This window comes from Phyllobates terribilis, unplaced genomic scaffold (genome assembly GCF_046119375.1).
Source record: "Phyllobates terribilis strain yellow unplaced genomic scaffold, ASM4611937v1 Scaffold_1__5_contigs__length_1240528914, whole genome shotgun sequence".
Classification (NCBI taxonomy): domain Eukaryota; kingdom Metazoa; phylum Chordata; class Amphibia; order Anura; family Dendrobatidae; genus Phyllobates; species Phyllobates terribilis.
This window is the reverse complement of record NW_027362761.1, coordinates 492190168-492207674: the sequence shown is the minus strand read 5'-3', so window position 1 is coordinate 492207674 and position 17507 is coordinate 492190168. Positions and strand designations below refer to the sequence as shown.

Here is a 17507-nt window from a genome sequence, read left to right as displayed (position 1 = left end):
GTCTTCAAACAGAGGCTGGACAGACATCTGTCTGAGATGATCTAGTGAATCCTGCTTTGAGCAGGGGGTTGGACCAGATGACCCAGGAGGTCCCTTCCAACTCTACCATTCTATGATTCTATGATTCTATGATATTTGAGTTGGCTACAGCAGTTCCCATCAGTGAGCGCTGGCAGCCCCTGCACGCATGCGCGCTCTGGACCCTGTACTCCCGCCGGTCTGCAGCATCTCTATCCCGTATCCCAGTGTCTTTGACACGTGATTCGGGTGATGCCGCGGCTGCCTGGTGTCTCGGTTTCCATGGTGCTGTATGCGTCGTTTCCGGACGGCGCATTGCACTCCCAGGTACACATGGCCACACACCAAAGCAGCGCATACTTCTGGTGACCACCACATGGGTGAGTTTGCCAGGTCCTATTAGTATGTCTTTCCTTGTTATACTGGTTCTGTCAGTCTAATCACACACCCCCTGAGAAAGGCGTTCCGCCGAAACGCGCGTCAGGGTCGGAGCTCCGGATGCTTTCCCCACATCAGGTGCCTGAATACTCTAGGAAATTACTGTGTGCTTAAACTATTTCTATATACAGTACAGACCAAAAGTTTGGACACACCTTCTCATTTAAAGATTTTTCTGTATTTTCATGACTATGAAAATTGTACATTCACACTGAAGGCATCAAAACTATGAATTAACACATGTGGATTTATATACTTAACAAAAAAGTGTGAAACAACTGAAAATATGTCTTATATTCTAGGTTCTTCAAAGTAGCCACCTTTTGCTTTGATGACTGCTTTGCACACTCTTGGCATTCTCTTGATGAGCTTCAAGAGGTAGTCACCGGAAATGGTCTTCCAACAATCTTGAAGGAGTTCCCAGGGATGCTTAGCACTTGTTGGCCCTTTTGCCTTCACTCTGCGGTCCAGCTCACCCCAAACCATCTCGATTGGGTTCAGGTCTGGTGACTGTGGAGGCCAGGTCATCTGGCGTAGCATCCCATCCCTCTCCCTCTTGGTCAAATAGCCCTTACCCTGCCTGGAGGTGTGTTTGGGGTCATTGTCCTGTTGAAAAATAAATGCTGGTCCAACTAAACGCAAACCGGATGGAATAGCATGCCGCTGCAAGATGCTGTGGTAGCCATGCTGGTTCAGTATGCCTTCAATTTTGAATAAATCCCCAACAGTGTCACCAGCAAAGCACCCCCACACCATCACACCTCCTCCTCCATGCTTCACGGTGAGAACCAGGCATGTAGAGTCCATCCCTTCACCTTTTCAGCGTCGCACAAAGACACGGTGGTTGGAACCAAAGATCTCAAATTTGGACTCATCAGACCAAAGCACAGATTTCCACTGGCCTAATGTCCATTCCTTGTGTTCTTTAGCCCAAACAAGTCTCTTCTGCTTGTTGCCTGTCCTTAGCAGTGGTTTCCTAGCAGCTATTTTACCATGAAGGCCTGCTGCACAAAGTCTCCTCTTAACAGTTGTTGAAGAGATGTGTCTGCTGCTAGAACTCTGTGTGGCATTGACCTGGTCTCTAATCTGAGCTGCTGTTAACCTGTGATTTTTGAGGCTGGTGACTCGGATAAACTTATCCTCATAAGCAGAGGTGACTCTTGGTCTTCCTTTCCTGGGGCGGTCCTCATGTGAGCCAGTTTCTTTGTAGCGCTTGATGGTTTTTGCAACTGCACTTGGGGACACTTTCAAAGTTTGCCCAATTTTTCGGACTGACTGACCTTCATTTCTTAAAGTAATGATGGCCACTCGTTTTTCTTCACTTAGCTGCTCTTTTCTTGGCATAATACAAATTCTAGCAGTCTATTCAGTAGGACTATCAGCTGTGTATCTGACGCGCCCCCTGGGCCTGTGCTGTGCAGGGGGATACCCGGAGCCGGATCGCTGGGGGTTGTAGTCTCAGTGTGGCGGTGACACGGTCCGTGCCCAGGGCGGTCAAACCAGTGGCAGTCTATTGGTATTGTAATTGTCCGACTACGCCACCCGTGGATTGCGGTCAGTGGGGACCGCCGCTGCACTGCAGACCGCTGAGGCTGATGTAGTTTGCGCAGCCGAGTATGGGATAACTCCCCACGGGAGAAGTAATGCCTCAGGGCAGCTAATGTGGATGATGGGAGTGATGGTGTGAGCGTCCCAGTAGTGATGGTGTTGGTGCGGCGATGAAACACAGAGACGTGTGGTGCAGTTCAGGGTCTTTACTGATGGTATAACACAGACCCTCCCGGGAGTACTAGTTAGCAGTAGGGGCCTGGTCAGTCTGTAAGCAAGTAGGATCTCCCCTGGCCAGGTGGAGTTGTAGGCCTCCCCGACTATCAGCACTCTTTCCTGGCTACCTTGCTCTATGCGGGTAGAAGTAGCCCACGTCCCTGAGTATACCGTGTGGTGCTCACCTGTATGGCCGGTGACTTGGGGCCTTCCGTTAGCCTCCGTTTCACGATGGCGGTGCTGGTCCCTTGCTTGTGACCGTGCCTTCGGGTTTCTAAGGCCAGAGGACATGGAATCCCCTGCCGGTTGGATTCTGCTGCTGGACCTGGATGTCCCCACAGCCTCGGACTCCGTGTCCGGGTTTAGTGTCTTCAGCCAAGGCGAGCTATCTAGCTTCCAGCCTCTGGCACTCACTCCTTCTCCTACAGAGCTCCTGTTGTCACTTTCCCTGTGTCTGCTGTCCTCCAGACCTGACTGCGTCTCTGTCTGGGACTTCACTTACTAATCCCACCCCAGACCCAGTTTATAAGGGCAGATTCCTCCCCTCCCAGGTCTGGGTGGGCCGTGTTGCATGCTTAGGGCTCCTGACCAGAGAAACCTCCCACTTGCTCTCAGACATAATATCTCTATTACTGTGGTAACCAGACCCCTGGGGTGCCACATTCCCCCCTAGTAAATTTTAGTACTCCGGGACTAAACACATTTTTTTTTTTTAAAGAAACATAAATGCAGGGTATAACAATAACACAATAACATATTTACAAGAAGCTTTAGTTCTTTAAAGGTCACGGCGTGTCCGCAACCGGGTGTCCATATCACCCAAGGTGAAGCTTTAAGCGAAGTAGGGGACCTGTCCAAAGCAAACCCCTTGCGTTGACCTTGGGCGTGGCTGCAAGGCTGGAGCTAGCTACTTTGGGCCGCAAGTAGGCCACGCCAGACAGGTTTTCTCTTCCGCGGCCATCTTCGCAAGAGGCACCAAGGTGCAACTATCTACAAGCACTGTTCCGGTTATCCAGTGTCCATAACCTGTTAGTCCATAGAAATCTGCAGGGTATCTGAGAAACATAATTAATAACAGGCAACAAACATAAACCATAAACAGTTAAACAGATAAATTCACAGTGCATTAGTTTAGATTCTCCAGCAAGCGGGCATTTGACCTCTAGTGACTCTAGTGGACCTACGGAGCTCACTAACTGGTCCTGCACTACAGGGTGTAGGAGGTGTTATGGGTAAGCTGGGCAGCTGTCTGCGCACTCTTTGGCTCACTAGGGGCACGGCCGGCTCACTACTAGCAGAGGGTTGATTCTCCTGTGCTGCTGGTGTGGATTCTTCTGCCTCTTGGGCCGGCTGCTCTTCCAGCTCTACCTGGTCTTCTGTAGGCACTTGAGGGGCTGGCTGGAGAAAGGTGAGGACGGGCACCAAGATAGCGTTGTTTACTTGTGTCCAGGACCGGGGAAAGTCTCCGAGTACGGTGCTGATCATTTCCTCCTTTTCCTCTACGGGTTGAGGGTCTTCCTGATCTTCATCCGTGCTTTGCAACTTCTCGGGGCACTTTTTCAGGTGGTCTCTGGAGACAGTGGCTGTGGTCTCTCCTCCATCCTTGCTGATGACGTACACCTTTGGATTATTGTGGCTTGAGGGCAGTACGGTGTACGGGTCCTTTTCCCACTGGTCGTCCAACTTATGGAGCCGCCTTTTTCTTTTCAAGACCTGCTATCCAGATACCAGGGGAACAGCGGGAGCATGTTGGTTTTAAGTCCTCTCCTGCCTTTCTCTTGATTGACAGAGACTTCGCTCGACGCTCTCCTGTACTTTCCGGTACTGCTGCTGCCGTTCTGTATCCCAGTCTGCTTCTGGCGAGGTGTCCTCAGGTGTCAGGACTCCCATATCCAGGTCAACAGGCAGCTTACCAGGTCTTGCTCGCATTAGGTAAGCCGGGGTACAGTTGGTGGAACCTACCGGGATGTGGTTGTACAGGTCCACCAGATTGGGCAGTTTCTCAGGCCACAGACTGCGTTCTTCCAGGGGCAATGTTTTTAGCAGATCTATCACCACCTGGTTCATCTTCTCGCAGAGTCCATTGGTTTGGGGGTGATAGGGCGTTGTTCTTATCTTCTTGCAGCCATACACGTTGCAGAACTCCTGGAAGACCTCCGCTTCGAAGGCTGGTCCTTGGTCCGTCAGCACTTGGTCCGGGTACCCGTGTGGGCGGCAGAAGTGCAGCTGGAAGGCTCTGGCTGCTGTCTGAGCCGTCAGGTCTTTGACAGGGACCACCACCAGGAACCGGGAGTAGTGATCCACGATGGTTAGGGCGTAGACATACCCGCTTCTGCTTGGAGCCAGTTTAACATGGTCCAGAGCGACCAGTTCCAGCGGCTGCCGGGTGATGATGGGCTGCAGGGGAGTCCTCTGGCTGGCACGGTCCCTTCTTCTTAGATTGCACGGGCCACAGTCTCTACACCACCTCTCAATGGCTCCTCTCATGCCTATCCAGTAGAACCATTCACGCAGCAGGAACTCCAGCTTCTTCCATCCGAAGTGCCCTGCCCCATTGTGGTAGGCCTCCAGCACCATAGCTGCGTCCCGTCTCGGTACCACAACCTGCCAGATCAGTTCATGTGTCCGGGAATTGACCATTCCGCGGCATAACTTCTCCTTGTAGAGGAACAGTCTGCTCTTCTCCGTCCACAGTTGCTTGGTCTCTTCCGGAGCGTCTGGGTCCAGGCGGGCGTCAGCCTGGGTCAGCATCTCCTTCACCAGACGGACTGCGGGGTCACTGTCTTGCGTCTCCGCCCAGTTGTAGTGGGGTAAGGGGTTGAACGTAGCGGATCGCTGGCCCCTCACACGGTGGGAATACTGGGTAATCCATGACGGTGGAACGCAGGGAGTTCGATCTCTTCCAATTCTTCTGGATCTTCCCCTTCTTCCGGTAGGTTTGGCATTCTGGACAGGGCGTCCGCATTGGTATTGGAGCGTCCTGCCCGGTATTTGATTGTGAACTCAAAATTGGACAGGCGGGCCATCCATCTCTGCTCCAGGGCACCCAGTCTTGCATTGTCCAGGTGTGTCAACGGGTTGTTATCTGTGTACACGGTGAACCTGGAAGAGGCAAGGTAATGCTTGAAACGTTCGGTTACTGCCCACACCACTTCCAGGAACTCTAGCTTGAACGAGCTGTAATTCTCAGGGTTTCTTTCCGTGGGTCGCAGTTTTCGGCTGGCGTAAGCAATTACCCGTTCTCTCCCCTGCTGGATCTGGGACAGTACGGCTCCTAGCCCGATGTTGCTTGCGTCCGTGTGGAGGATAAAGGGCTGGCTGTAATCAGGGTACGCCAGGATTTCATCCCCCGTGAGGGCCATCTTCAGCTGGCGGAAGGACTCCTCTTCCAGCTTTTCCCATTTGAAGGGTGGCTTCTGGTTTTTGGCCTTCCTGGACTGGCCTATCAGGAGGTCCTGCATAGGAGCTGCCTTCTTGGTAAAACCGGGAATGAATCTTCGGTAGTAGCCTACCAACCCGAGGAACTGCCGCACTTCCTTTATGCTGGATGGTCTTGGCCAGTCCTTAATCACGGTGATCTTGTCAGGGTCGGGAGCCACTCCGTCAGCACTCACCACGTGTCCCAGGTACTGTACCTTTGGCTTCAGTAGATGACACTTCGAGGGTTTTACCTTTAGGCCATAGTTTGCCAGGGCTTCAAACACTTATGCCAGGTGTTCCAGATGGTCCTCATAGGTCTTGGAATAGACAATGACGTCGTCCAGGTATAATAGGACCGTCTCGAAGTTCCGGTGTCCCAGACAGCATTCCATCAACCGTTGGAAGGTTCCTGGTGCGTTGCAGAGCCCGAACGGCATACAGTTAAATTCGCTGAGTCCCATCGGGGTGGTGAATGCGGTCTTCTCCCCGTGCGCCTCTGCTACAGGAACCTGCCAGTACCCGCTAGTGAGATCCAAAGTAGAGAAGAAGTTAGCAGATTTTAATGCAGCTAAGGACTCTTCTATCCTTGGTAGCGGGTACGCATCTTTGTGTGTGATACGGTTGACCTTCCTGTAGTCTACACACATTCTCATGGTGTTGTCTTTCTTTTTCACTAAGACTAGTGGAGCTGCCCAGGGGCTACAGCTGTCCCTAATTACCCCAGCCTCCTTCATGTCTTTTAGCATCCCTTTGGCGTGTTGATAGTGTGCAGGGGGTACTGGTCGGTATCTCTCCTTTATGGGAGGATGGTCTCCCGTGGGGATGTGATGTTCTACCCCCTTTACTCGCCCGAAGTCTAGCGGGTGTTTACTAAACACTCTCTCGTACTCTTGAACCACCCGATAGACTCCCTGTTTTTGGTGTGAGGGAGTGGAGTCAGTACCCAAATGCAGTTGGTGACACCAGTCCTCCAGTGGTTTCTTAGAGCCGTTACCTTCCTCTGGTTGAGATGGAGGCAAGGGTTCCACGGCCTGTACAGAGTTCTGGTTGATGGTGAACAATTTGGCTAGCGTGGCATACCGGGGCAGGTATACTTCTCTCTCCCCGATATTTATGATGCGGACAGGCACCCTCCCATGGCATACATCGACCACCCCCCGTGCTGTCAAAATGGTGGGCCTACTGTCTGAGTAGACGGGTTCTACCATTGCTTGGTAGTCTCTACCTCTTAGACCAATAGCTGCCCAGGACCAAATCATCATCTCACTTTTTGGGGGCATGGCAATAGGGAACGGGTCACACATTCTCACGCTACCTATCTCACCACCAGATAGTTCCACTTGTTGCCGCTTCATCAGTGCCCGGATCTCTTTTTGGAGGACACGCTGCTGGCTGGAACTAGCGTTCTTGGCAACCTGTTGCAAAATAAGAATCACCTCTGCAAGACAGTTTTCGATTACGTTAGTGCCTAGGGTTATTTTTGGGTGACTCTCGCGATGGTCAATGTCCACAATGATAAGTCCTTGTGCCGGCAGTTCAACTTTACCGACCTTGATGGTCACTTCTTTAAATCCTATCTGTGGCACGGGCTGACCATTGCTGGCGATAATGCTCAGGTCGTCATCTGGGTAGCGGGTTATGTCCGAGTCATTCCAGTACCGCTTAAAGAGCACGTACGGGATGGTGGTGACCTGTGACCCGGTGTCTAGTAGGGCACTCATAGGAATGCCATCCAGTACCACAGGCAAGACCGGACGTCCCCCTATGTATTTGTCACGCCAGTTTGATGGGCCTGATGATCTTAAGCCTGGGGGTTGGCCCTCTACCCCAGGTTGTGCCCGTTTAAATGACAGTACCTTGCCATATGTCCGGGTTGATTGCAGCGGTGGCAGATGGGTCGTCCGTCCTCGTTGTATCTGTCGCTGGGTCTCCCTCTGGCCGGTGGGGTCCTCCTCAGTCGGCGCCACGGGACTTCCTCCGGTCCGGATGCCAGCTGGATCTTTCCTGGAGAAGAGACCTGTAAAGACTGCACAGTTCTGGTTAGCGCGGCAAAGCTTTTAGTCAGCTCTTGGACCTGATGGTGCAGGTCTGTAGCCGGGTTATTGTTCAAAGCCTGCGCATCAGCTCCCACAGGCCCTGCAGACAAGGGCGCCGCGTCCTGGTGATAAGTGATAGCAGGGCGCCTGTGGGTCACAGCGCCACCTGGTGCCGGTTCTCGGAGCACCCGGATGGCTCTGTCCTTGAACTGTGCAAAGTCCAGGTCAGGGTCCTGTAAGGCCATTGCCCGCAACTGGGTTCGGTGGGCATTGCACAGTAGACCCTCAATAAATTGTTCGGTCAACAGCTTGTCTTCATTTCCCACGCTGTCAGGGTCTGCCTGCTTAATGGCTCTCAGGGCCTCTTGTAGGTTTAGAGCATAGTCTCTTATACTTTCATGTGCCCGTTGTTTGCACCCGTAAAATCTGAGTTTTATCTCGGCTGAGGTGCGGGTGTCAAATGTGTCTTTCAGCCGGGCTAGTATTTCTCTGACAGTCCTCTTCTTCCCAGGTGACCAGGACTTTACCTCCCTTTGGGCTGCCCCGATTAACTGGGCCACCAGGATGCTCACTTTTTGCTCTTCTGTGAGGGGGTATACCTGGAAGAGGCTATCCAGTCTTTCCCTAAAGTCACTTAGGGTATGGGACTCCCCTGAGTACTGGGGTAGCCAGGTTGCCCCCGGGATATAGGGCATGGAGAATGGCATGACCGCTGCAGCGATTGCGCTGGCGGCCGGTGTGGCGGTGGAGCTCCCCTCGGTGTCCGACATCCTCCTTCCCCCCTAGTGGACAGTGGCCTACCTTGCGATGCTCTTCTTCCGTAGGCTGCGGCTCCGCAGTCGATCGTCGGGGTTGAGGACCTGGCGTCGCGCTCCGATGACGTCAGCGTCGCTCTTCCTTCCTTCCAGGACCTTATGCAGCGTCGGAGCGTGGGGCGGAGCGTGGGGCGGAGCTTCGGATCTCGCGCGCTTTCGGCGTCCACGCCCCTCTTTTTCCCGCGCGGCGTCCCGAAGATGGCGTCTGAAGGCGGGAAGCAGCTGCGGATGGTGGGAAGAAGGCAGAAGACGGCGGGAAACGGTCCAAGATGGCGTCCGATGGCGGGAAACGACTCCGGACGGCGGGAAACTTCGCCGCAGGTAAGTTCAAAAGTCTTTTTTTCGGCACGCAGTACCCGGTGGTTGCGGGCACGAAATCCTGCCGACTACGCCAAAGTTGACGCGCCCCCTGGGCCTGTGCTGTGCAGGGGGATACCCGGAGCCTGATCGCTGGGGGTTGTAGTCTCAGTGTGGCGGTGACCCAGTCCGTGCCCAGGGCGGTCAAACCAGTGGCAGTCTATTGGTATTGTAATTGTCCGACTACGCCACCCGTGGATTGCGGTCAGTGGGGACCGCCGCTGCACTGCAGACCGCTGAGGCTGATGTAGTTTGCGCAGCCGAGTATGGGATAACTCCCCACGGGAGAAGTAATGCCTCAGGGCAGCTAATGTGGATGATGGGAGTGATGGTGTGAGCGTCCCAGTAGTGATGGTGTTGGTGCGGCGATGAAACACAGAGACGTGTGGTGCAGTTCAGGGTCTTTACTGATGGTATAACACAGACCCTCCCGGGAGTACTGGTTAGCAGTAGGGGCCTGGTCAGTCTGTAAGCAAGTAGGATCTCCCCTGGCCAGGTGGAGTTGTAGGCCTCCCCGACTATCAGCACTCTTTCCTGGCTACCTTGCTCTATGCGGGTAGAAGTAGCCCACGTCCCTGAGTATACCGTGTGGTGCTCACCCGTATGGCCGGTGACTTGGGGCCTTCCGTTAGCCTCCGCTTCACAATGGCGGTGCTGGTCCCTTGCTTGTGACCGTGCCTTCGGGTTTCTAAGGCCAGAGGACATGGAATCCCCTGCCAGTTGGATTCTGCTGCTGGACCTGGATGTCCCCACAGCCTCGGACTCCGTGTCCGGGTTTAGTGTCTTCAGCCAAGGCGAGCTATCTAGCTTCCAGCCTCTGGCACTCACTCCTGCTCCTACAGAGCTCCTGTTGTCACTTTCCCTGTGTCTGCTGTCCTCCAGACCTGACTGCGTCTCTGTCTGGGACTTCACTTACTAATCCCGCCCCAGACCCAGTTTATAAGGGCAGATTCCTCCCCTCCCAGGTCTGGGTGGGCCGTGTTGCATGCTTAGGGCTCCTGACCAGAGAAACCTCCCACTTGCTCTCAGACATAATATCTCTATTACTGTGGTAACCAGACCCCTGGGGTGCCACATATCCACCAGACTTCTGCACAACCCAACTGATGGTCCCAACCCCATTTATAAGACAAGAAATCCCACTTATTACACCTGACAGGGCACACCTGTGAAGTGAAAATCATTTCCAGTGACTACCTCTTGAAGCTCAACAAGAGAATGCCAAGAGTGTGCAAAGTAGTCATCAAAGCAAAAGGTTGCTACTTTGAAGAACCTAGAATATAAGACATATTTTCAGTTGTTTCACACTTTTTTGTTGAGTATATAATTCCACATGTGTTAATTCATAGTTTTGATGCCTTCAGTGTGAATATACAACTTTCATAGTCATGAAAATACAGAAAAATCTTTAAATGAGAAGGTGTGTCCAAACTTTTGGTCTGTACTGTATATCTTCTCAGCTTGACCTTTGCGGGTTCCCTCAAACTGTTTACTATCTTTTGGGGCCAGGTGCAATAATGGGATTGCTTTGTGATTGTACCTATGGCCCGTATATATGTATATATATGTAGGATGTCAATATTATTATTTTTTGATGCCGTCAGCTCCGGTGTTTGTCACCAGTGTACTTTTTTATCTTCCACCTATCTGTAACCATTTTAATAATAAAGTGTTGTTATATATTTATAAAAATGGAGTATGGTTTATCTTTCTTGGGCCTTTCCTCCCCCTGGGTAGTAGGGCTAAGAGAGCTATTCCTGGGTAGTAGGGCAAAGAGTGCTGCCCCTGGATAGTAGGGCTAAAATAACTGTCCCTGGATAGTAGGGCTAAAAGCACCATCCCTGGGTAGTAGGGCTAAGAAAGCTGTCCCTGCATACTAGGGCTAAGAGAGCTGTTCCTGGGTAGTAGGGCTAGAGCACTTTCCCTGGGTAGTAGGTCTAAGAGAGCTGTCCCTGGATAGCAGGGCTAAGAAAGCTGTCCCTGGATAATACTAAGAGTGCTGTCCCTGGATAGCAGGGCTAAGAAAGCTGTCCCTGGATAATACTAAGAGAGCTGTCTATGGGTAGTAGGGCTAAGAGAGATTTCCCTGGGTAGTAGGGCTAAAAGCGTTGTCCCTAGGTAGTAGGGCTAAGAGATCTGCCCCTGGATAGTAGGGGTAAGAGAGCTGTCCCTGGGTAGTAGGGCTAAGAGCACTGTCACTGGGTAGTAGAGATAAGAAAACTGTCCATGAGTAGAGATAAGAAAACTGTCCATGGGTAGTAGGGCAAAGAGTACTGCCTCTGGACAGTAGGGCTAAAAGAACTGTCCCTGGATAGTAGGGCTAAAAGCACCGTCCCTGGGTAGTAGGGCTAAGAAAACTGTTCCTAAGTGGTAGGGCAAAGAGTGCTGCCCCTGGATAGTAGGAATAAAAGAACTGCCCCTGGGTAGTAGGGCTAAAAGCACCATCCCTGGGTAGTAGGGCTAAGAAAACTGTCCCTGGGTGGTAGGGCAAAGAGTGCTGCCCCTGGATAGTAGGGCTAAAAGAACTGCCCCTGGGTAGTGTAACATACCTGGCGGCGTCCTTGCATAGTGGTCCATCTCCCACTGTGCAAGAGCGCGCACTTGATCTCCAGTCCAGTCTGCTAGCCTGGCTTCCCTCCATGCTGTCTGCTTGCCTCTGTTTCTGCTGCTTAAGGGCGGCGCCCGATCACTTCCTGCTTCTTGTAGCTGCTGCAGGCACACCCCTTGTGCGTCCTCAGCCTATTGCGGTCTGTCACCTGGTATTTAACCCAGCTCCTCCCTGGAATCCATGCCTGAGCATTGTGTTCTGTGAGTTGGCTTCTGGTCGCTGACATGCCAGGTCCCGTCTATGTTTCCTGCCTATCGGTATCAGTTCCCGTGTCTGAACTGTGTCCTGTCTGTGCCCTCTAGCCAGCTGTCTGTCTGCCTTCCTGAGGCTGTATTTCCAGGCCTGTCTGCACACGCTCCTACCCTGTTCGTCTCGCCCTCTGGGGGCCGCATACCCAGACTCGTTCCTGTATTTGTTGCAGTACAGTTCCTGTCTGAACTGTCTTCTAGCTTCCTACCTGTCTTTATGTCCGTTTGTTCCCTTTTTCTGCAGTGTCTGAACCTGCACCTAACTCCTTCTCGTTGTCGCTGTACTTCCGTTTGTGAGTTGGAGTCCTCTCGCTACTTCTTTGCAAGTATCTAGTGTGTATCTGGTTCTGCCTTTCTTTCTGTTCCATGTGAACAGAGCCCTGTCCCCTTTGCTTTGTCTTTGTTTACCTCTTCGGCGATTTATCTCAGCCCTGTCCACCACGTCTGCGGTTTCGCTCTGCTCAGCCTTGTCTACCGCGTCTGCGGTTTCGCTCTGCTCAGCCTTGTCTACCGCGTCTGCGGTTTTTCTCTGCTCAGCCTTGTCCACCGCGTATGCGGTTCTGCTCTGCTCAGCCTTGTCTACCGCATCTGCGGTTCTGCTCTGCTCAGCCTTATCTACCGCGTCTGCGGTTCTGCTCTGCTCAGCCTTGTCTACCGCGTCTGCGGTTTTGCTCTGCTCAGCCTTGTCTACCGCGTCTGCGGTTCTGCTCTGCTCAGCCTTGTCTACCACGTCTGCGGTTTTGCTCTGCTCAGCCTTGTCTACCACGTCTGCGGTTTTGCTCTGCTCAGCCTTGTCCACCGTGTCTGCGGTTCTGCTCTGCTCTGTCTTGTCTACCACGTCTGCGGCTCTGCTCTGTCTTGTCTACCGCGTCTGCGGTTCTGCTCTGCTCAGCCTTGTCTACCGCGTCTGCGGTTCTGCTCTGCTCAGCCTTGTCCACCGCGTCTGCGGTTCTGCACTGCTCAGCCTTGTCTACCGCGTCTGCGGTTTCGCTCTGCTCAGCCTTGTCTACTGCGTCTGCGGTTCTGCTCTGCTCAGCCCTGTCTACCGCGTCTGTGGTCTCGCTCTGCTCTGACCTTTTGCTCGCTGCTCCGGCAGTCTCGCTCTGCTCTGACCCTTTGCTCACTGCTCCGGCAGTCTCGCTCTGCTCTGACCCTTTGCTCGCTGCTCCGGCAGTCTCGCTCTGCTCTGACCCTTTGCTCGCTGCTCCGGCCTCACTCTGCTGTTTGTCCACCGCATCTGTGGTTCTATTCCTGAGTCCCAGTCTGTACTGGGTCCTATCCACTCTGTGCTCCAACCTGTCGTACCTGCCAGTACCTCCCTGCCTGCATACCAGTCATGCTTACCAGCATCCGCCAGTCTGCATACCAGCCGTGTCTGCCTATACCCAGCAGTCTGTGTGCCAGCCTAACCTGCCTGTTCCTGTATTCCGTGGTGTGGGTCAACAGCCGTGTCCGGGGTCTGTCCTGGAGTAGCACCTGGTCCCTCTGCTCGGTTCCTCCTTGGTGCACTGGCGTCGTATGCCGTCGTGCGACCCTGGTCGGATCGGGTGAATACTTAGTTACGCCCCTCCAGGCATTCACTCTCCGGCACGGTCCAGTGGAATCACTACATATGCACGCACACGTCACTCAGCCCGGGCGTGTGCATTACAGGTAGTAGGGCTAAAAGCACCATCCCTGGGTAGTAGGGCTAAGAAAACTGTCCCTGGGTGGTAGGGCTAAATGAGCTGTCCCTCGGTAGTAGGGCTAAGATAGCTGTCCCTCGGTAGTAGGGCTAAGATAGCTGTCCCTCAGTAGTAGGGCTAAGAGATCTGTTCCTGGGTAGAAGGGCTAGAGAACTGTCCCTGGGTAGTAGAACTAAGAGAACTGTCCCTGGACAGCAGAGCTAAGAAAGCTGAAAGCTGTCCCTGGATAATACTAAGAGTGCTGTCCCTGGGTAGTAGGGCTAAGAGCGCTGTGCCTGGGCAGTAGGTCTAATAGCGCCCTCTCTGGATAGTAGGGCTAAGAGAGCTCTCTCTGGGTAGTAGGGCTAAGACAGTTCTCTCTGGGTATTAAGGCTAAGAGAGCTTTCCCTGGATATTAGGGCTACGAATGCTGTCCCTGGGTAGTAGAACTAAGAGCACTGTCCCTGGGTAGTAGGGCTAAGAATGCTGTCCCTGGGTAGTAGGGTTATGAGAGCTGCCCCTGGGTAGTAGGGCTATGAGAGCTGCCCCTGGGTAGTAAGGCTAAGAGAGCTGGTCCTGGGTAGTAGGGCTAAGAGCGCTGTCCCTGGGTAGTAGGGCTAAGAATGCTGTCCCTGGGTAGTAGGGCTACAATAGCTGCCCCTGGGTAGTAGGGCTAAGAGAGCTGGTCCTGGATAGTAGGGCTAAGAGATCTGTTCCTGGGTAGAAGGGCTAGAGAACTGTCCCTGGGTAGTAGAACTAAGAGAACTGTCCCTGGACAGCAGAGCTAAGAAAGCTAAAAGCTGTCCCTGGATAATACTAAGAGTGCTGTCCCTGGGTAGTAGGGCTAAGAGCGCTGTGCCTGGGCAGTAGGGCTAATGGCACCCTCTCTGGATAGTAGGGCTAAGAGAGCTCTCTCTGGGTAGTAGGGCTAAGACAGTTCTCTCTGGGTATTAGGGCTAAGAGAGCTGTCCCTGGATATTAGGGCTACGAGTGCTGTCCCTGGGTAGTAGAACTAAGAGCACTGTCCCTGGGTAGTAGGGCTAAGAATGCTGTCCCTGGGTAGTAGGGTTATGAGAGCTGCCCCTGGGTAGTAGGGCTACGAGAGCTGCCCCTGGGTAGTAAGGCTAAGAGAGCTGGTCCTGGGTAGTAGGGCTAAGAGCGCTGTCCCTGGGTAGTAGGGCTAAGAATGCTGTCCCTGGGTAGTAGGGCTACAAGAGCTGCCCCTGGGTAGTAGGGCTAAGAGAGCTGGTCCTGGATAGTAGGGCTAAGAGAGCTGCCCCTGGGTAGTAGGGCTAAAAGAGCTGTTCCTGGGTGGTAGGGCTAAGAGCACTGTCCCTGGGTAGTAGGGCTAAGAGCGTTGTCCCTAAGTAGTGTGGCTAAGAGATATGCCCCTGGATAGTAGGGCTAAGAGAGCTGTCCTTGGGTAGCAGGGCAAAGAGTGCTGCCCCTGGATAGTAGGGCTAAGAGAACTGTCCCTGGACAGTAGGGCTACAAGAGCGGCCCCTGGGTAGTAGGGCTATGAGAGCTGCCCCTGGGTAGTAGGGCTAAGAGAGCTGGTCCTGGGTAGTAGGGCTAAGATAGCTGCCCCTAGGTAGTAGGGCTAAGAGAGCTGTTCCTGGGTGGTAGGGCTAAAAGCACTGTCCCTGGGTAGTAGGGCTAAGAGCGTTGTCCCTAAGTAGTATGGCTAAGAGATATGCCCCTGGATAGTAGGGCTAAGAGAGCTGTCCTTGGGTAGTAGGGCAAAGAGTGCTGCCCCTGGATAGTAGGGCTAAGAGAACTGTCCCTGGACAGTAGGGCTAAAAGCACCATCCCTGGGTTGTAGGGCTAAGAAAATTGTCCATGGGTAGTAGGGCTAAGAAAATTGTCCAGGGGTACTAGGGCTAAGAGATCTGTCCCGGCGTAGTAGTGCTAAGAGAACTGTTCCTGGGTAGTAGGGCTAGAGCACTGTCCTTGGGTAGTATGGCTAAGAGAGCTGTTCCTGGATAGCAGGGCTAAGAAAGCTGTCCCTGGATAATACTAAGAGCGCTGTCCCTGGGTATTAGGGCTAAGAGCGCTTTGCCTGGGCAGTAGGGCTAATAGCGCTCTCCCTGGATTGTATGGCTAAAAGAGCTGTCTATGGGTAGTAGGGCTAAGAGAGTTTTCCCTGGATCATAGGGCTAAGAGCACTGTCCCTGGGTAGTTGGGCTAAGAGATATGCCCCTGGACAGTAGGGCTAAGAGAGCTGTCCCTGGGTAGTAGGGCTAAGAGCACTGTCCCTGGGTAGTAGGGATAAGAAAACTGTCCCTGGGTAGTAGGGCAAAGAGTGCTGTCCCTGGGTTGTAGGGCTAAAAGCACTATCCCTGGGTAGTAGGGCTAAGAAAACTGTCTCTGGATAATACTAAGAGCACTGTCCCTGGGTAGTAGGGCTAAGAGCGCTTTGCCTGGGCAGTAGGGCTAATAACACTCTCCCTAGATAGTAGGGCTAAGAGAGCTGCCCCTGGATAGTAGGGCTAAGAGAACTGTCCCTGGACAGTAGGGCTAAAAGCACCATCCCTGGGTTGTAGGGCTAAGAAAATTGTCCATGGGTAGTAGGGCTAAGAAAATTGTCCAGGGGTAGTAGGGCTAAGAGATCTGTCCCGGCGTAGTAGTGCTAAGAGAACTGTTCCTGGGTAGTAGGGCTAGAGCACTGTCCTTGGGTAGTATGGCTAAGAGAGCTGTTCCTGGATAGCAGGGCTAAGAAAGCTGTCCCTGGATAATACTAAGAGCGCTGTCCCTGGGTATTAGGGCTAAGAGCGCTTTGCCTGGGCAGTAGGGCTAATAGCGCTCTCCCTGGATAGTATGGCTAAAAGAGCTGTCTATGGGTAGTAGGGCTAAGAGAGCTTTCCCTGGATCATAGGGCTAAGAGCACTGTCCCTGGGTAGTTGGGCTAAGAGATATGCCCCTGGATAGTAGGGCTAAGAGAGCTGTCCCTGGATAGTAGGGCTAAGAGCACTGTCCCTGGGTAGTAGGGATAAGAAAACTGTCCCTGGGTAGTAGGGCAAAGAGTGCTGTCCCTGGGTTGTAGGGCTAAAAGCACTATCCCTGGGTAGTAGGGCTAAGAAAACTGTCTCTGGATAATACTAAGAGCACTGTCCCTGGGTAGTAGGGCTAAGAGCGCTTTGCCTGGGCAGTAGGGCTAATAACACTCTCCCTAGATAGTAGTGCTAAGAGAGCTGTCCCTGGATAGTAGGGCTAAGAGCTCTGCCCCTGGATATTAGGGCTAAGACTGCTGTCCTTGGGTAGTAGGGCTAAGAGCACTATCCCTGGGTGGTAGGGCTAAGAATGCTGTCCCTGGGTAATAGGGTTACGAGAGCTGCCCCTGGGTAGTAGGGCTACGAGAGTTGCCCCTGGGTAGTAGTGCTAAGAGAACTGTTCCTGGGAAGTAGGGCTAGAGCACTGTCCTTGGGTAGTAGGGCTAAGAGAGCTGTTCCTGGATGGTAGGGCTAAGAGCACTGTCCCTGGGTAGTAGGGCTAAGAGTGTTGTCCCTAAGTAGTAGGTCTAAGAGATCTGGTCCTGGGTAGTAGGGCTAAGAGAGCTGTTCCTGGGTAGTAGGGCTAAGAGAGCTGTTCCTGGGTGGTAGGGCTAAGAGCACTGTCCCTGGGTAGTATGGCTAAGAGCGTTGTCCCTAAGTAGTAGGGCTAAGAGATATGCCCCTGGATAGTAGGGCTAAGAGAGCTGTTCCTGGGTAGTAGGGCTAAAGAGCACTGTCCCTGGGTAGTAGGGCAAAGAGTGCTGCCCCTGGATAGTAGGGCTAAAAGAACTGTCCCTGGATAGTAGGGCTAAAAGCACCATCCCTGGGTAGTAGGGCTAAGAAAACTGTCCCTGGATAATTCTAAGAGCGCTGTCCCTGGGTATTAGGGCTAAGAGCGCTTTGCCTGGGCAGTAGGGCTAATAGCGCTCTCCCTGGATAGTACGACTAAGAGAACTGTCTATGGGTCGTAGGGCTAAGAGAGTTTTCCCTGGATAGTAGGGCTAAGATCGTTGTCCCTTGGTAGTAGAGCTAAGAGATATGCCCCTGGATAATAGGGCTAAGAGAGCTGTCCCTGGGTAGTAGGGATAAGAAAACTGTCCCTGGGTAGTAGGGCAAAGAGTGCTGCCCCTGGATAGTAGGGCTAAAAGA

The 17507-nt window shown here is 53.0% G+C and overlaps 1 protein-coding gene across 1 annotated transcript in view; it reads right to left on the bottom strand.

Annotated features, from left to right (window-relative positions):
- The window catches only part of SV2C (synaptic vesicle glycoprotein 2C), a 436269-nt gene that overhangs the window by 186739 nt on the left and 232023 nt on the right, over positions 1 to 17507 (bottom strand). The gene's annotated exons all lie outside the window — the stretch shown is intronic.